At 33.4% G+C, this 16,492-nt stretch overlaps 1 long non-coding RNA gene across 1 annotated transcript; it reads right to left on the bottom strand.

Moving 5' to 3' along the window:
* Window positions 1-5,040: 5,040 nt before the first annotated feature.
* LOC132199186 (uncharacterized) lies at window positions 5,041-5,452 on the bottom strand. The gene is made up of 3 exons (XR_009442086.1): window positions 5,401-5,452; window positions 5,285-5,335; window positions 5,041-5,100 (listed from the first exon to the last, which is right to left on the bottom strand). It is a non-coding gene; the product is annotated as an uncharacterized LOC132199186 (long non-coding RNA).
* Window positions 5,453-16,492: the final 11,040 nt, after the last annotated feature.

The raw sequence follows: 16,492 nt of genomic DNA, 5'->3' as shown, positions 1-16,492 counted from the left end.
CGTGCCTACAATTACGCTTGACAACGTAAAGGCATTTTCGACCCAGTTGAAATATTCTTCAAAGGTGAGAATGGAACTCGAAAAAGCAATGTAAAGAAATAAAAATGTCGACTTTCTGGTCATTTTGTATTTGTAGATATGTCGATCGGAAATATTTTCATCCAAAAAACTAAAAAGTGATGAGTAGGATTTTCTGTGCACGAGTTGAAAATAAACTGATGATGCCAAATGCAGATTTGCCATGGCCTGATGAAAAGACCATGTAATTTTCAATCAAGATTTAAAATATTTTAATACCTGATATGCAAAAGCTATGAAAGATATTGCTGGGTTGATTTCATCCTTTTCATTTATATTTCGAAATGATTGTTGCAAAACATAAATGAACAGTGTCAGGACAATGGCATGGATTGAGACGCAGTATGCGATGTGAAACTTTGAGGAATCTCCGATGGCTATTCCGAAAAATTTTGATAAAACCAGTAAAGGCCGAGCTGCCTGTTTTGTTAAACCCTTCGCACCCATTTTTCTATCCCTACTTATAGTCATCCCAAAATAAGACCCGAGAAAATCAATATTTTTATTAAATTAAATTATACAATCCAATATATTCTGTTATAGATAAACAATTAATTTAAGCTAGTGTATTGATATTGATTTGAGGACGTGTTATTATTACATTAATATTATTATAATTAAATTAATAAATTTATTTTAGTGTTTCAATATGCTAAACATTGATTATCATTTTTCTAAACAAGTACAAAAATTAAATTTTTATGACAAAAACTGCATTTGTGCTGATTAAATTTAATATGAAAGAAGAACAACATGTCGGATAGTTTTTTCTATTTTATTTTAATTTCCAGATTTTTCAGCTATTCACCCGTGAGCTCCAAAGAAAGGATGTGAAACTGCATGGCGGTTACTAAATACGTTATTGACGACACAAATGTCTGCAATTTTCCAATGCAATATTGATGTGATTTAAAATATAATTGATTTTTTTTTTACCTCAGCAAGAAATTTCTTATCCAAATTAAATAGTCCGCAAATTGTGACACAGCATTTTTCATTTTGCAAGGAAATATCTCGCAGAGCTTGAACCTAAAATATTGAAAATAATTATGGGATTTTGTGTTGTTTAAAATATTTTGATCATTACTTCTCCAACCTTGTCGTCACTTTTTACAGCAATTGCCTCCAGTTTTAAAAGTAAGCCACTTGTTTTCCTTGCCTTTTAGTCAAGAATATATAATTTAAAATAGTTTTATCAAAAAAGAGAAAAATATACCTCATTTATCGTTTGATCGCACTCAAGACAAAGGAAAATTGAATGGACGCAGGCACAAATAAACCAGAGAATCACACCCTGGAGCTTGGTATATTTTGTGTTCAAATAACTTTTAGACATTCCGCACATCATAAGAATAACAAAATAGCTTGACGTGATGATGTTGAAAAAGTTCATCTGAAGTGAAAAGAGCAGTACAAATTGAAACAAATTTGCCGTTTTCTTAATCAGCTCGCAAACGCATGTGTGAATTTTCAATTGACGCTCCAGTTCGTAAATTTCACACCGCCCTCGTAGAATGGTCTGGGACAAGTGACAGTTGACCTGTCCGAGAATTGTTCTGATGGCGAAAAAGACCATCAACATTTTCAGGTCCATGAAACGGCCCAGGCACGTGACAGTCCAATTAAAAGCGACGAAACCATGCGAGCCAGATTTTGTTTCAAAATTGATCCACTCGGTAATAAAAAGCATCAAGGTTGGAATTATTATGTAAGCCAAATCGTTCACCGATCTGGTTCGCAAAGCCGTAAAATATTTCCGTTTCGCACCAAGTTCGACGTTTTTGTCGATTTCGGCTAAAATAAATTGATATTCCTTTATTCGAAAGTGGGTCACGGACATGGCCAGGGTGAGCAGAACAACTTCCACCTTCGAAGGCAGAAATTAAATTAACTTTCGAACTATTGATTGAAAATGTTTTAACAACTACCTGATAGAGACACATAACAAAAATCAATGCCATGTTTTGTGTTCCTTTGATCATTCCTAGAAAACCTGAAATGCAGACGTAGATTGACAGGCCGATGAGACCAAAAGATATGCAGGCGCAGTATAATAAATGCAACCAAGATGAGTCGATGCTGGTCATTCCTAAAAATTTCGCCCCAAGCAGGAGAGGTCGAGCGGCACGTGCAGTCAAACCATCCATTTTTTATCGCTGCTCGGCTATAAATGTGTCAACGCAAGTCCTTAAAATAAATAAATGTCACAGCAGAAGCTTAGGTATTGAACAAGAAGTGAGAAATTTATTGATGTGTGTTGCATTAGTCGCATATTTTAGAGTGTATAGAGTGTTACATTAATTGATATAGTACTTTCATGGTTGATAAAAATGGCATTTGAATTAAAACTATAATTAAGAAAATCCAGTCCAAAATATTCTAAAAAATTAATTGATTTAAAATTTCTTAAATTCTATCAAAAACTGAATAAGTAGTTTTAATTTTTAAAATCACTTTTATCGAATAATTTTGGCACGCCCGAAAAATATCTTTCACGTGTAGATGAACGTGCAAGTTCAGTTTTTTAGCCCAATGTTTTAGGGTAAGAAACATTCCTACAATGAGGAAAATTAATGCTCTGCGGCTTCTTCTTTGTTTGTTGGGGGGAAAAAAGCGCCTTCTCATTTGGAACGCTCTACATAGGGCAAAAAACCATTGCACGAGTTTTATTACTTTATATCTGCGGCCAATGGCCGATATGTCATAGATCTTGATAAAAAAATCAATATTTTATTAAATTTCAAGATCAAATTTATTGAACTTAATCAATTAAAAATACATTCACCAAGTTTCTATTATTTATTTTCTTAAATTTAGAGCAGACAATTTTGTTGACCTCGCACAATCGATTTTCATTGATTAATGTAGCTTCAAATGAATTTATGAATTATTAAAATGAAGTAAAGAAAAACTCTTTCGCAGATTAACTGGTTTGTCGTAGCTGGTTGACCGTAAGGTGAAACTGTAATATAGTGGCTGAGAAAGCAAAGGCAGTGCCACAGATCTATGGCAATAAAATTATTACTATAAAATTGATGTCTTCATCTACAGGCTTATTAATACGCACTGAAAAAAGGAGACTCCTGTTTAAGTGAAAAATATCAAATACTGAGTAAACACAATCATAGTGCAGAAGTTGATCTCTGAATAGTTTTGCCTGCAAATATTTTATATTAATTTCATTAATGCAACGTTTAGTAAAGAAACCTCTCTGCGCAAATCACAGTTCTCAAATTCCAGTTTTAAGAGGATTCCACGCACTCTTTTTCCCTGAAAAATGAAGATTCAAATTTTTTTAAATTAATTTATAAATTACGGTTACCTCGTTTGTGGCTTTTTCAAGACTCGAGCACAAATTTAGAAAATGCGTGAATAAAACTGTGCCCCATAAAATGCTGCCAAATATATATTTGAATTTTTCTGTTACTAGTTTTGACTCCAAATCGTAAAAGAGAATAACTAAAAAGTAGATCGTTGAGAGGAAACTGTACATGACCATTGTTAAGGTGGCAAGTAGCACGGTTTGGAAATACTGGTTGGTCTTATCAACGATCGAGCATAAGTTTTGGTGACTGACACGCAAAATTTTCAATCTCTCCTTTGTACACTTTGGGTCCTGCAAAATTTATTTATGAGCTGATATACAAATAAAAACTGAGCCAGTTTTAACTTGCCTTTATTTCAGATGACACTCGCGTAAAAAGGGATTTTGTTGCCCAAGAAATGAGAATCAAACATGTGTCAACCGTCATCCAAAGAACAGTTCCAAACATTACGTGGCCTATATTTAATAGCTCCATCGCATTGCTAATCCACAAACAACTCTCAAGGATTGTCAGTCCAATATAAACGCAGCAAGAAGTGCCCGAATAACTTTTACAAAATAAATTTAATTGTTTTAAATAGGTTGTTTTAAATTTAAGTCTAGTGGCTTCAAGATCAAGTAATTGTAGAATATGAGAAAAATGCTTTGATTTAAAAATATTATTATAAAATATAATAAGGCTCAAAATAATAGTTATTAATTTTTGAATCATGGTGAAAATCGTGAGAGTGTGATTCTCACTGCCATACACAGAATTGTCAGATAACCCCTGGAAGTATTGCAAAAGTATGTGAAGTAATTGAAAAGTTAAAGTTTGAAATACGGCCAAAAGCGATGAGCAGTAAATAGTTTGTAAAATCGAGTTTAATTTTGATCGGCTATCAGCGAATTTCACGCCAACCAAGAGGGCCGGGTGCAGAAAAGGCGAAATCGCTCCGAAAGTGTCTTTGGTTGACATGTTGATGCTCAATTGAGAAAAGAAGTGCTGACAGTTCAAGGGGTTAATAAAATGTCACTAATGGAATTGAAAATTGATTCAGCTCAGCAGCAAAAGAGCTCTTCTTATTCAAATGAATCATGAATTATTGCAACTAACATTTTTTTTTTAATTTTTATTGAAAATTGTTCCTGAGGCACACTTTTTTTTGCATCAACAATTAAATTGAAACTTATATTTTATGCCAATGCAAAAATTATTTTTAAAATTTCGAAAGGCTCATCAATGATGGAAAGTACGAAAGCAAAATAAAAAAATTGAACTGTAGCATCAAAGAAATTTGATTTAGAACTTACGCAGATATAAATTATGAACGAGATGCGCATGATTTTTTTTCACTGATTTTTTTAAATTGTTCTTATTCAACAAGGATAAACAACAACGATGATAGCCTTTCAATCTCATTGAGCGTTTCCTCGAGCTTCCACTTCTTTGTTCAGTTATTTCGGTTTTTCGCTTTTCAATATAGTTAAACCCCATTTAATTGATATTCAAGAATGTGAAATTGTAGAGCGGTTATTATGTAAGTAATGGATGAAGCAGCAGACTAAAAGAAAAATATTGTTGTTATTTGCTAAAAAAAAAAGATTTAAATTGTGCATACCTCAAGAAAAAATTTCTTATCAAGGAAAAATAGTCCATACACTGATATGGCACACATTTTTTCATTCAACAGCGCTCGGATCCAAAAAATCTTCACCTATAGACAAAATTTAATATGTACTTTTGAAATTTTAGAATTGTTCACATATACATGCAAAAATTAAAGCAACCAATTTGTTTAAATTAGGATCAAAATCTTTAAAGAAAAAAGAAGAAACCAACAAATAAATAAAAAACAAATTGTGTGGAAAAAATTGGAAACTGTCCTTTTTGAAACTCACTCTTGAATCAAGCGTTTCAATGGTCCACAAAATTTTACCCGTCTTTTGCAGCTGCAAGTAAATTTAATAGAGTTATAAGAGGACTTTTAAATTAATCAGTACGTATTTCAAAGTACCTCATTAGTTGTTTTATCGCACTCAAAGCACATGTGCGCAATATGAGCAAAGTGGAGCACAACCCAAGCTATGATGCCTCCCAAGGAATAAAAAGAAAGACCATTCTCCATTATTCCAAAAATACTCCCAATGGCGTAGTAAGTGCTTATGAGAATATTAGTGAAGTTCATTGGCAGCGTGAAAATCAAAATTTTCTGAAACTGCCCATTTATTTTAGTGACAAGTTCACATAGGCGCAAGTGCGTATTTAAATATTTCTCCAACAACGCTATATCAACGGGTGCTGATTTCTCAATAGAGTTGTTCAGAAGTTCCGAAACGTTTCTCACAAAAATAATTATTAAAAGCATCTTTAATTCCAGCAGGAAACTGGACGCGACGGTGAAGAAAGAAACCAAAACTTGGATGAGCCCATTTATGTCAATAGCCCACACAATTATTTGGTTGATGAATAAAACTGAGGAGAGAAGCAAAACACTGGCTGTAAATTGAAGTGAAAATTTCTTCACTCTCTCAAAGTAAAGTTGTTTGTCAAATTCCTGCAAATTTTCGTCTATTTTGTCCATAAGAACGTCAAATGATATCCGCTTGGAATGACTGTGAATTAAGGTGGCAGCCACAAGAATCATGAAAAACTGAAATTTTTTATAAAAAAAATATTAGTTTAAAATAAGTTCTTTTTATTTATACCTGGTAAGCGATTGAAACGACTGTTTGAGCTGCATTTTGTTTGTCATTTTGAAGTGAAGTTATAATGTTTAACAAATATTTTATGTTCCAAAATAACAACATGAAAGAAAAAGTGTAGCAATATGCAAGGTGAAACCATGACGAGTCTTTGTAGGCGATGCCGAAAAATTTCGTCAATAATATTACATGCCTGGCAGCTTTAGAAGTTAAGCCTTTCGTTGAATGCATTGTGCTTCTTTCTGCCTCTCAAGGGCTTTTTTAACAAAGAATATTTTCCGTGAGTCAATAAACATCTCATCAAGGTTATCAATGAGTCTTCCATAAAAATAAGAATAGAAAGCAAATGGATTGCTTGAGTTTCAATCTCATATATAACGAAAACCTGTGCGATTTTTACTATTAAATTTGCATTTCTTCTAATTTCTTGAAAGTGCAACGCATTTCCTGAGGATTGTTGTTTTTGAGTTCAGCAGCACAACCAGCAAAAGTGACAATTTTTTTCTAGCTGTGATGGCAATTTTAAGTAAAATGCAAATTTGTTAGTTTTTATATTAATGGGATCAGATATTTATTTCATCGGACAAAGCAAACAACTGAACGAAAGTTCAGAAATGGAAAAAAAATACCAAGACAATAATCTTCCAGTGATAAATTGTTGAAATTACATTTTCCCAAAAATAACTCGTACAGTTTCATTGAATTTATAAAAATCGTAATATTTTTCACCATCAATTTCTATACTTGGAAGCTAATTTTTAATGCATAATTAGCACCGATTTAACTCGAAGATAAAAATTAAAAATATTAAACGCCATTCAGCTGGTATTCTAGTATGTTAAACTGCAAGGCGGTGACGATATAAGCGACGGTTGCAGCAGCTGACTATAAAGAACAATAAAAATTATTATTTTTTGATGCTTACAAAATTGCGAACCTCGAGTAGAAATTTCTTGTCAAGACAAAACAACCCATACACTGATATTGCACAAAATTTTTCATTCAACAGAGCTCTTGTTCGCAAAATATTAACCTAAATGGAAAAAAAATGAAATTAAACCAATATAAAATACCGATAATTAATTTGTTATGTTTTTAATTTTTTTTTAAATTTACTCTTATGAAGCTCTTTAATGAACTAAGATTTAACACAGAAATTTAATTCAAACTCACTTTTGAATTGCTCATTTCATGGCCCCACAATATTTTACTCGTCCTTTTGAGCTGCATATTTAAAAGTATTGTTACAAATTTGATGTGCAAATATAAATACAAACCTCATCACTTGTTTTGTCACACTGCAAGCACAGATGAGCAATATGGGCAGAGTGGGCCACTACCCAAAATATTATACCTCCTAGAGAGTAAAACGAGAGAATATTGTTTGTCATAATTCCTGCAAATTGTCCAATGACGTAATAGCTACTGGTAAGAATATTTGCGAAGTTCATGGGCAGCGTGAAAATCAAAACGCTCTGAAATTGCCGATTCGTCTTGGCAAGCAGTTCGCACAATTTTAAGTGCGTGTGTAAAAAATCCTCCAACAATAGAATATCACCGGAGGCGCATTTCTCAAGCGAGCCATTTAGAAGCTCCGAAACTTTTCGCACGGAATAAATTATCAACAGAGACTTTACGTCTAAAAAGAAGCCCAAGGCCAGTGTAAGAAAATTAACTGAAACAAATTGAAGTCTGTGCACGTTAATAGCCCATGCGAGTATTTGGTTGGTCAATAAAATTGGTGATACGACCAGAATGCAGATTGTCAAGCGGACAGAAAACTTCTTCACTCTCAAGAAGTATTCTTCTTTGTCAAAATTCTGCAAGTTTTGATCTAATTCATTCACAAGACATTGGAAATTATCACGCTTTAAATGATTGCGGATAGAAGCTGTTGCAACTAGGGTGATGAAAAACTGTGAAAAAAGATATAATAATGATTTTATTTTTATTTTAAAACGTAATTACCTGATAAATGAGTGTAATAAATATTTTAGTGGAATTTTCGAGGTGAGTTTGAAGCATTATCACAAAACTAGTGAAATAGACCACATTGAAAATAGTCAGAGCGAAAGACAAAGCATAGCAATATGCGAGGTGCAGCCAGGATGAATTTTTGTAGGCGATGGCAAAAACTTTTGTCAATAAAATTAAAGGCCTGGCGGCTTCAGACGTTAAACCATTTGTTGATTGCATTGCGTAGTGCTTTTCTCAGTCGGACTTCATTGCTCCTCGTATATTACGAGAGCTGCACTTATATTTTCAATCAATATCACATTTTATAATTAAAATAATTCAATATTCACTTACTTGATTACAAGATATTTACCAATATACTGAAGTATTAAATTCTGATACTTTGATGATGCGTCTTAATATAAAACCAGACAGGGTTTATTTCAAATAACTTAAATATTGTTTGCTACACAAATTTAATCGAGCTTTACAGAATCATCCACCAAAAAAGTACAATCCATGCCTATTCATTTGCTGCTGTTTGTGCAAGAATGTGAAATTGAACTGCAGTGACTATATAAGCGGCAGATGACACGAATCTCTAAATTAATCCGCATTAAATTCGATTAAATGTATTTAATTATTTAAAATACCTCAGCCAGGAGAGGCATTCCGACTGCATACAAACCATAAATTGAAAAGCTGCACTTGCTATTTTGGAGGGATTTGTGCCGAAACAATCTGATCTATTAACAATTAAAAAAAAAATTACAAAAAATCAAATGACAAATAATCAAACCTCTCGAATTTTATTTTCTTCTGATTCAGCTGATTCAAGTTGGTATATAAGCGCGCTTGTTTTGATTGCCTGAAATTGACAGTAAATTTTGCATTAATTTTTTAATTGGAATCAAATATTTCCAACCTCAGAAGTGGCCTTTTCGCACTGTACGCAGAGCAGAATGAAATGCATAGAAGAAGAAAGGGCTAAAATAGTTGCTCCGAGACCTTGCAAATATGCATTTTTGAAATAGCCGTCGGCCATTAAACCCGTCACAATCAAAATAAAATAGTATACAGCGATCAGAAAACTGGCAAAGTTCATTTGTAGAGAAAAAAACAAAGTGCTGCAAAATATTAAATTCGTCTTCTCAATCAATTCACACAAGGATCCATGCATATTTGTGAGTCTTTCTAGCTCAACTATGTCTCTTGCATCTTGAATTTTCTTATTAATGCTTCGAAAAATTCGCTGAATTGAGAAGACGATAATCAGGAAAATGGAATCCACGAACCGGTTCATGAATGTAACGGCGCAATTAGGAATGAGATAAATCATTTCGTCAGTGCTTTCAGTCCAAAAGAAATATTCCTCCATCAGGTAGAGACAGGACGATATCGAGGCATAAAATATTAACAGGTGGCTACGCTTTCTAACCGCCTTCTGTATGTAGATGTCTATATTTTCAGAAAGAGGTGCAAATACCAACTTGCAATTTACAAATTTAAAATTGAAAAGTACTACATTGACGCACAGAAGCAACAAGCTGACCTAAAATATAATAGACGTAAAGATTATAAGTTAGTGCACAAGTAAAATATAAAAATTTTCTTACTTGGTAAATCATGTTAATAAAAGACATGGCACCATTTTCTCTGGTTGTTTCCAGCCATAAATAAAAGTACCAATAATTTTTCCCCGTCAAAATTATAATTATAGCACCGAAACAAGTGCAAAAAATTAAATGCAGCCGACTTGAATTTGGTGATGAAATTCCACAAACACTAGCTGAAAAGAACACGGGCCACGCGAGAGTGTAAAATAAGTCTTGACTCTTTGCGGTTTCCATGTTTTAATATAAGAAAAATATTCCCAAGTCTTGTCTGATTGTAATGCAAGCGTATATTTCTTTGGTCTTGGGTCTCTGTTACCTTACACACGTTGCCAGATCAATTTTGTTGGCACTCAAATTCAATCAAATTAGGAAATTATCCATTATCAAGATTGGAAAATATAGAGGGAGCTTTTATTAATGACCTTTCAATCATTATTCACATTACTTATTGTCCCAGGACGATAGAGATCGCTTGCTCGCTATTTTTTTAACTCATTAAAATTGTGGAAAAATTTTTATTTTTGCATAATTATTTAAATGTTCCCCCCCCCCATTAATTAATTCTTTTGTATTATTAAAATGTTACTTAACAATTGGACACAAAAAAATTACTGAAACGTGCAGATAGCAGTGGCGACGAATAAATACAATGCATTTTGCCACGAAAATAGCCTTTACCTGAAAACTGAAAAACCAACCAAAAAATAATGTAGTCTTCTCTCGACCGCCGCCGAGTAACTACGGCACAGGGTGAAAATCCAACTATTATTCTATTCACTTTGGTATCCATTGTCTTATCCTTGCCGCTGTTTATCATCATAATTTTGAGGACCAACTACAAGAAGAACGAAGAAGAACTGATGTGCAGGTTAATGAGTGAACTAACTTGCGAGTTGAGCACCGGAAACCGCCTGAAAGCCGAAATGAAAAGACGGTCGATCGTCATAATTACTGCAGAAGTGACCGTTGACGCAATTATTTTAATAATGGAATGCTTCCTGTGGAAAAACCTGGACTTGGCGGGATTTGTAATCCTATTTAATAATGTGTGGACGACTTTTTTGAACATTTACGTCGACATGAAGTTTGCTTTGTACGTCCTGAATGTAAAAGAACTTCTGAGATCAATTAATTTTGAGCTCACGGAAACTCTCAAAAACTATGATAAGAAATTTTACGTCATTGCTCGGAAAATAAATGCTTTGAGAAATATATTTTCCAACTTATCGTTTGTAATCAAAATCGTCATCGACTTTTTCAGTCCTATTATGGTGCTTTCAATTTTCATTGGCCTATTTATGACCTCTTTTTCTATGTATTTTATTATAATTGCTGTTTTGGACATGGAACCTGTTTTTTCGCATCTGCGATATGGACTGATGACGGTGGAAGTTGTTTGGCTCACCATCTTTCTTGCTCATTTTTTTGTTTTAGTCACAGCTAGTGATGACACTTCAGAGGAGGTGAATTGTTAATGAGTTTCAAACGAAATCTAAAGTCATAAAATAGGTACAAAAAATTCTGAACAATCTTTTGAGACTAGAACTTCGAACAACTGAAATCAAGAACAAACATGAGGTAATATTATTTAAAATACGACTTAAATTTTATTTAATTTTCTAAAGGTGCATCAATTTCAACTGGAAATTTTACACAGCCGAAAATATTTTAAGCTCGTCGTTGGTGGATTTTTACCAATAAATCGAAACTCAGCATTTATTGTAATAATTAATAATTATTCTAAATTTTAATAAATTATTGAATTCAGATTGGGGGCACCATGTTGACGGGTTTGGCTTCCATCGTCCAATTTCATCAATTGGGAGCACAACTGCAAAACGGTCAATACGCATGTGAAAATATTTGAAGTGCCTTGGGAACCACTTAGAAAAATAACGTCTCATTTTGAGAGAGTAAGAAGAAGTGTGCGAACAAGGAAATTTTAGATTTCAATATCACGCAAATAGAAAAAAGAAAAAGACAATGGAAGAATCTTTGCAGATTTTAATGTGGAATGCGAAGCTTCTAGGAATTTACTGTGATAGCGAAAGATACTATTTTGTAACGGTTCAAAAAATTTACTCTGTGTTTTTGGGACTGATTCTCTCGTTTGTTAATTTAAGTGTGGTTCAAGATAGTTTTAATCTCATTGCAAAGTCCAACGAAGATCCAAGCTATAAAACGGACAACATAATTATCAACATTTTATCTGTATTTTTTGGTTGCATGTTAATTATCTTCATAATGCTGAAAGTGTATTTTGCACTTTTTAGAAGTAATCAACTCAGGAATATTTTACAGAGTCTCGACTTATTGTGCAAAAAACTTGATTGCGAACAATTATTCCGAAGACAAGTGAAAAGTTTCGGATTGAAATACGCGGCTGCTGCTTTTTTTCTTACCATCTTTTGCATTTTCCAAGAAACTTTCACGTGGAAAATGACTCCATTCTACATTAAAAGGGTTATCAGTGCTTGCGTCAATTCATACATGATGGGGTTTTTTGAACTTTTGTTTGCAACTGTCGCTAAATCAATAGGGATAATTTTTTCAGAAATCAATCACAAAATTGTGGTAAATTCTTGATTAAATATTAAGGATAAAATTAAAATAAAATATTATTTGTTGGCAGAACTTGCAAATAAGGGAAATACGAGAAAAATTTATGGCAGCTGAACTGGAGAAGGTCCAGGATGCACATTATGAATGTCGCCGAATCATCCAAGAATGCAACAAAATATTTCAACCAATATTAATTTTCACTGTGACTACCAACTTGTATTTCAGCACTCTTTATTGTCTTTATTATCTGAATATCGCGGCATGGAATTTGGAAGAAAACTATTCGCAAATAAGGTGGTCCATTGCAATTGGTGGTTTGAGCTGGTTCTTGGCTCTAACTCTAAATTATGGATGTTTGACGAGAACTTGTGAAGATGCCATAAATGAGGTTTTTAAAATTTAAAGAAATATGCAGAGCTCTTTGTTTTATTTAAAAATAAAAATTTTATAAATCAAACAGTAAATAATTTTTTCCTTCTATTTCAGATGAAAATGACAAGTTTACTTCTTACCAAATTAGAGCATCGAGAAAAAGACAATTTGACCATCAGCAATCAGGTAATTAATTTGTAAGTTTGCTTTTGATTTAAAAAAAAAACCATTTGCATAATCAGGTCCATTTCTTTCAATTGGAATTGCTTCACAGCAAAGATTGCAACTTCAACGCCTACGGAATTTTTAAATTCGATCGAGCATTACACTGTTCTGTAAGTGAATAATTAAAAGGAAAAAAAATAATTTATAAAAATTTAATTAGGCTACATCAACAATATTGGCATTCTTGGCAACAATTATCCAGTTTCACATGCTTGTCAGAGCGATTCAAAATGAAACAGATTAAATGGCCTGAATTAAGCAAAATAAAACAGCAACATAGTTAAGAAGAAAAAACGTTGACAGCGTTTTTTTTTTTTTTTTGCCTGTAAATATTAAACGACTTTGCTTATGTATGTAGTAAAGATGAATTAATAAACATTCAACTTTTCAAAACTTTTGTAGACGCACTTATATAATATAATATTGGCCACTTGACAAGGAGGATAAAGTTTTCTTTTCAGTGTTGTGGAAAGTGAGCAACACGTCATTCACGGAATGGAAAAAGCCTTCAGCCCTGTTCTATTTACGGCAAAGTGTTTTGGAATTTTCAGTTTTTTCAACAGAAATCCAGTTTTATCAAAGATACATAAATCTTATTGCGTGATTTTGAGCGTTTGCTTTCAACTTTTAAATTTTGAAGTGACATTGAACGTTGTAGACCGCATCAGATCGACTAGAGCCGGATCCAGTGGTGAAAATCAGATTATAAACTTAACTTCACTGTTCTTCTCTGTATTCATTATGTTTTTCATCGCTTTTCGAGTTTATTTTGCCCTTTTCAAGAGCTCTGAACTGAAAGAAATTGTGATGTCGATTGATGAACTCTGCCGCAAAGTGAACTGCAGAGCTTTAAAGGCTCAACTAGTAAGAAAATTTGCAAAGAGGTACTTGACCGTTGCGGCGGTGCTCACACTGCTCACTTTATTTGGCGGCCTATCCACTTGGAGATCCAACACTTTTCGGATAAAGCAAATAATCAGTTCAGTGTCGAACACTTTCATTATGATATTAGTAGAATTGGAGCTGATTATTTTCGCCAAAGCACTACATTGCATATTCGCAAAGGTTAACAAGGAGCTCAAGGTATTAATAATTCAAATAAAATTTTTATATATATTTTTAAATTAAATTTTTTTTTTACAAGTTGATTTCAGGAAATCCAAAAAAGCACAAAAACAGCGAAATGGTGCTGGTAAAAATTGAAAAATTGTGCATTATTAACGCTGCTGCACGAGAACTAATTGGGAAATGCAGCACAACATTGCAGTGTCTTTTAATTTGGACAATTTCCATGGGTCTTTTTGCAAGTCAACTTTACGCACTTTATTACATCACGATTGCCATTTGGAACTTGGAGATGAGTTACTCCGACCAAAAAAGAGTAAACATTATCAAAGATTCGTGCTTGAGATTTTTCAGTCTTTTGACGCACCACATTTTTTTGGCGTCAATTTGTGAAAAAACTATTGTTGAGGTATTATTGATTGTTTTTATCTTTGATAAGAACTCACTTTATTGTTATTACAGTCTGAGAAAACTAAAGCATTAGTAACAAAGTTGCAGTTGCAAACTTGCGATCCCGTCATAAGAAATGAGGCAATTGTAATAAATATAACAAAATTAACAAGTAATTATTTTTTATATTCTGCGCAGCTTCACTTCTTCCAGCTTAATTTAATGCACAGCGAGCGCACAGCAAAATTTCGTGTTTGCGGCATTTTGTGCGTAAAGAGGGCCTTAATTTTCACGGTAAATCTAAATTTGTAATCTTACTTAAATATGTCAACAAATTATTATTTAGGCAGCGGCAACGATTGCGTCGTTCCTTACATCGGTTGTGCAATTCCATTTACTGGAGCAGAGCTATCGTAATTTATAAAAATCAAATTTGTTTTTAAAATATTGTGCATGTTTTAAAATGTAAAACCATTAATTTTCTTTTCAAATAAATAAATTGACGATGCATTGAAAAGTTAAGACAGCTGCCTTGTTTGAATGTAGTTAAAGGCTTCTGTAAAACATTAATCATGGCCTTGTAGGCGAAAGCTGCTGGCATCCGAAGTTGGTTCAATTAATTTGATTAAATCAGATTTAATTTTATTTAAAATAGCATTAATCAATTTAAAATACAACTTTGATTTTTTGTTAATTGTCCTCATTTGTTACATTTGTAATAATAAAACAAACTGTAAGTATTTCTATTGAAAATTGCAGCTCAATTATTTTTTTTTTCATTTGCTTGAAAATTGAGCTCTAGAATTGAAAAATTTCGTAACTATACAAAAATCTTCAAATTCGGCAACAACAAAGTCGACTGCAAATTCTGGAGAAAAGCAATTTGAAGTTTAGGTCTTTTAAAAATAAATATAAAATAATTATATTTATGTCACACGTCAACTCATTTTCGTGTGCATAATTGATAAGGCGAAGTAATGGAAACTTATATCTTAATTGAACCATCATTTTTGGAAGCTGTTAATAATAAACGAAAAGATCGATGACCTGCTTAAACTGGTCTACTTTGTTTACCTCTTCAAGTCTTCAGCAGTTTTGAAGAGGTATGAATTCCACCGAGGCCGTTTTCCAAACGGCGATAGCAGCAACTCAAATTATTGGAATCCATCCCGTTCAAAAGGGTGCAAAATGGCTTCAAATTCTTTCCCGGATTTACAGCTCTTTGGTTTTGACAACTATGGCGAGCGCAACGATTTACATAATCAGAGACACTGTGAAGATCAATTCCTACATCGTCGAGTACGAAAACGTGGTTATGGAGATCAGCGCTCTCATTTTCTGTACTTTGATGCTTTTTATTTTGGTTGCGATTCTGTATAGTAACGTGGTCCACTCCGGAGAGTACCACAAACTCTTGAAAAAATTGGACTCAATTGCCAGCAAGATGCAGTGCCACAAGGCATACTTTTCTCAACTGCGAAGAAAATTTCGGCTCTATTTTAAAATGCAATATATTTTTCATTCTGATTTTAATTGAAATGTTAAACGGTTTTTTTTTGTTTAGGTTCATTATTTTGGAAATATTAGCGGCAACTCAAGGGGTAGTTGCGTTTAGGACTGGCATTTCCACATTCTACTATGCGGTTTTTCTTCACACATCTCTGGCAATAGTGAAGATTATTTCAGTAAAAATGACTTTGGTTTGTGTTGCGACCCAAATTTTGTTTTCACGCATAAACAGGACGATTGTAGTAAGAGAATAATCAATTAACTTTTTGTGTGAGATGAAAAAATAACAATGATGAAATTTTTCAGGACGTCTCACTAAACAAACAAAACGAAGCGTGTGACAAGGGGAGTCTTATTTTGCAGCTTCGCGAATGTTACTCTGCACTGGCGAATCTTGTGGAGGAGACGAGTGTCACTTTCGCACCGATTCTCTTGTTCTCAACGCCACTGAATTTTTTCAACCAAGTCTACGGCTTTTACTATCTCTGCATCGCAGTTTTTAATCTGGAAGGAAACAGACTGGCAATGATATCGGTTTCTTCCGTTTGGATTGTAACTTTGCTGCTGCATCTGTTCAACTTCATTTGGGTCTGCGATTGCACCACCTCGGAAGCTCAAACGACTAAAAATATGATTCTAAAAGCGAGTTTCAAGCCCCACTGTCAACACATAAAACATCAGGTTTTTATGCAAATTAGTGATTTTCAAT

This window comes from Neocloeon triangulifer, unplaced genomic scaffold (genome assembly GCF_031216515.1).
Source record: "Neocloeon triangulifer isolate White Clay Creek 2 clone unplaced genomic scaffold, ASM3121651v1 ptg000013l, whole genome shotgun sequence".
NCBI lineage: Eukaryota > Metazoa > Arthropoda > Insecta > Ephemeroptera > Baetidae > Neocloeon > Neocloeon triangulifer.
The sequence above is the reverse complement of the archived record's forward strand: the minus strand, read 5'-3'. Positions and strand labels throughout refer to the sequence as shown.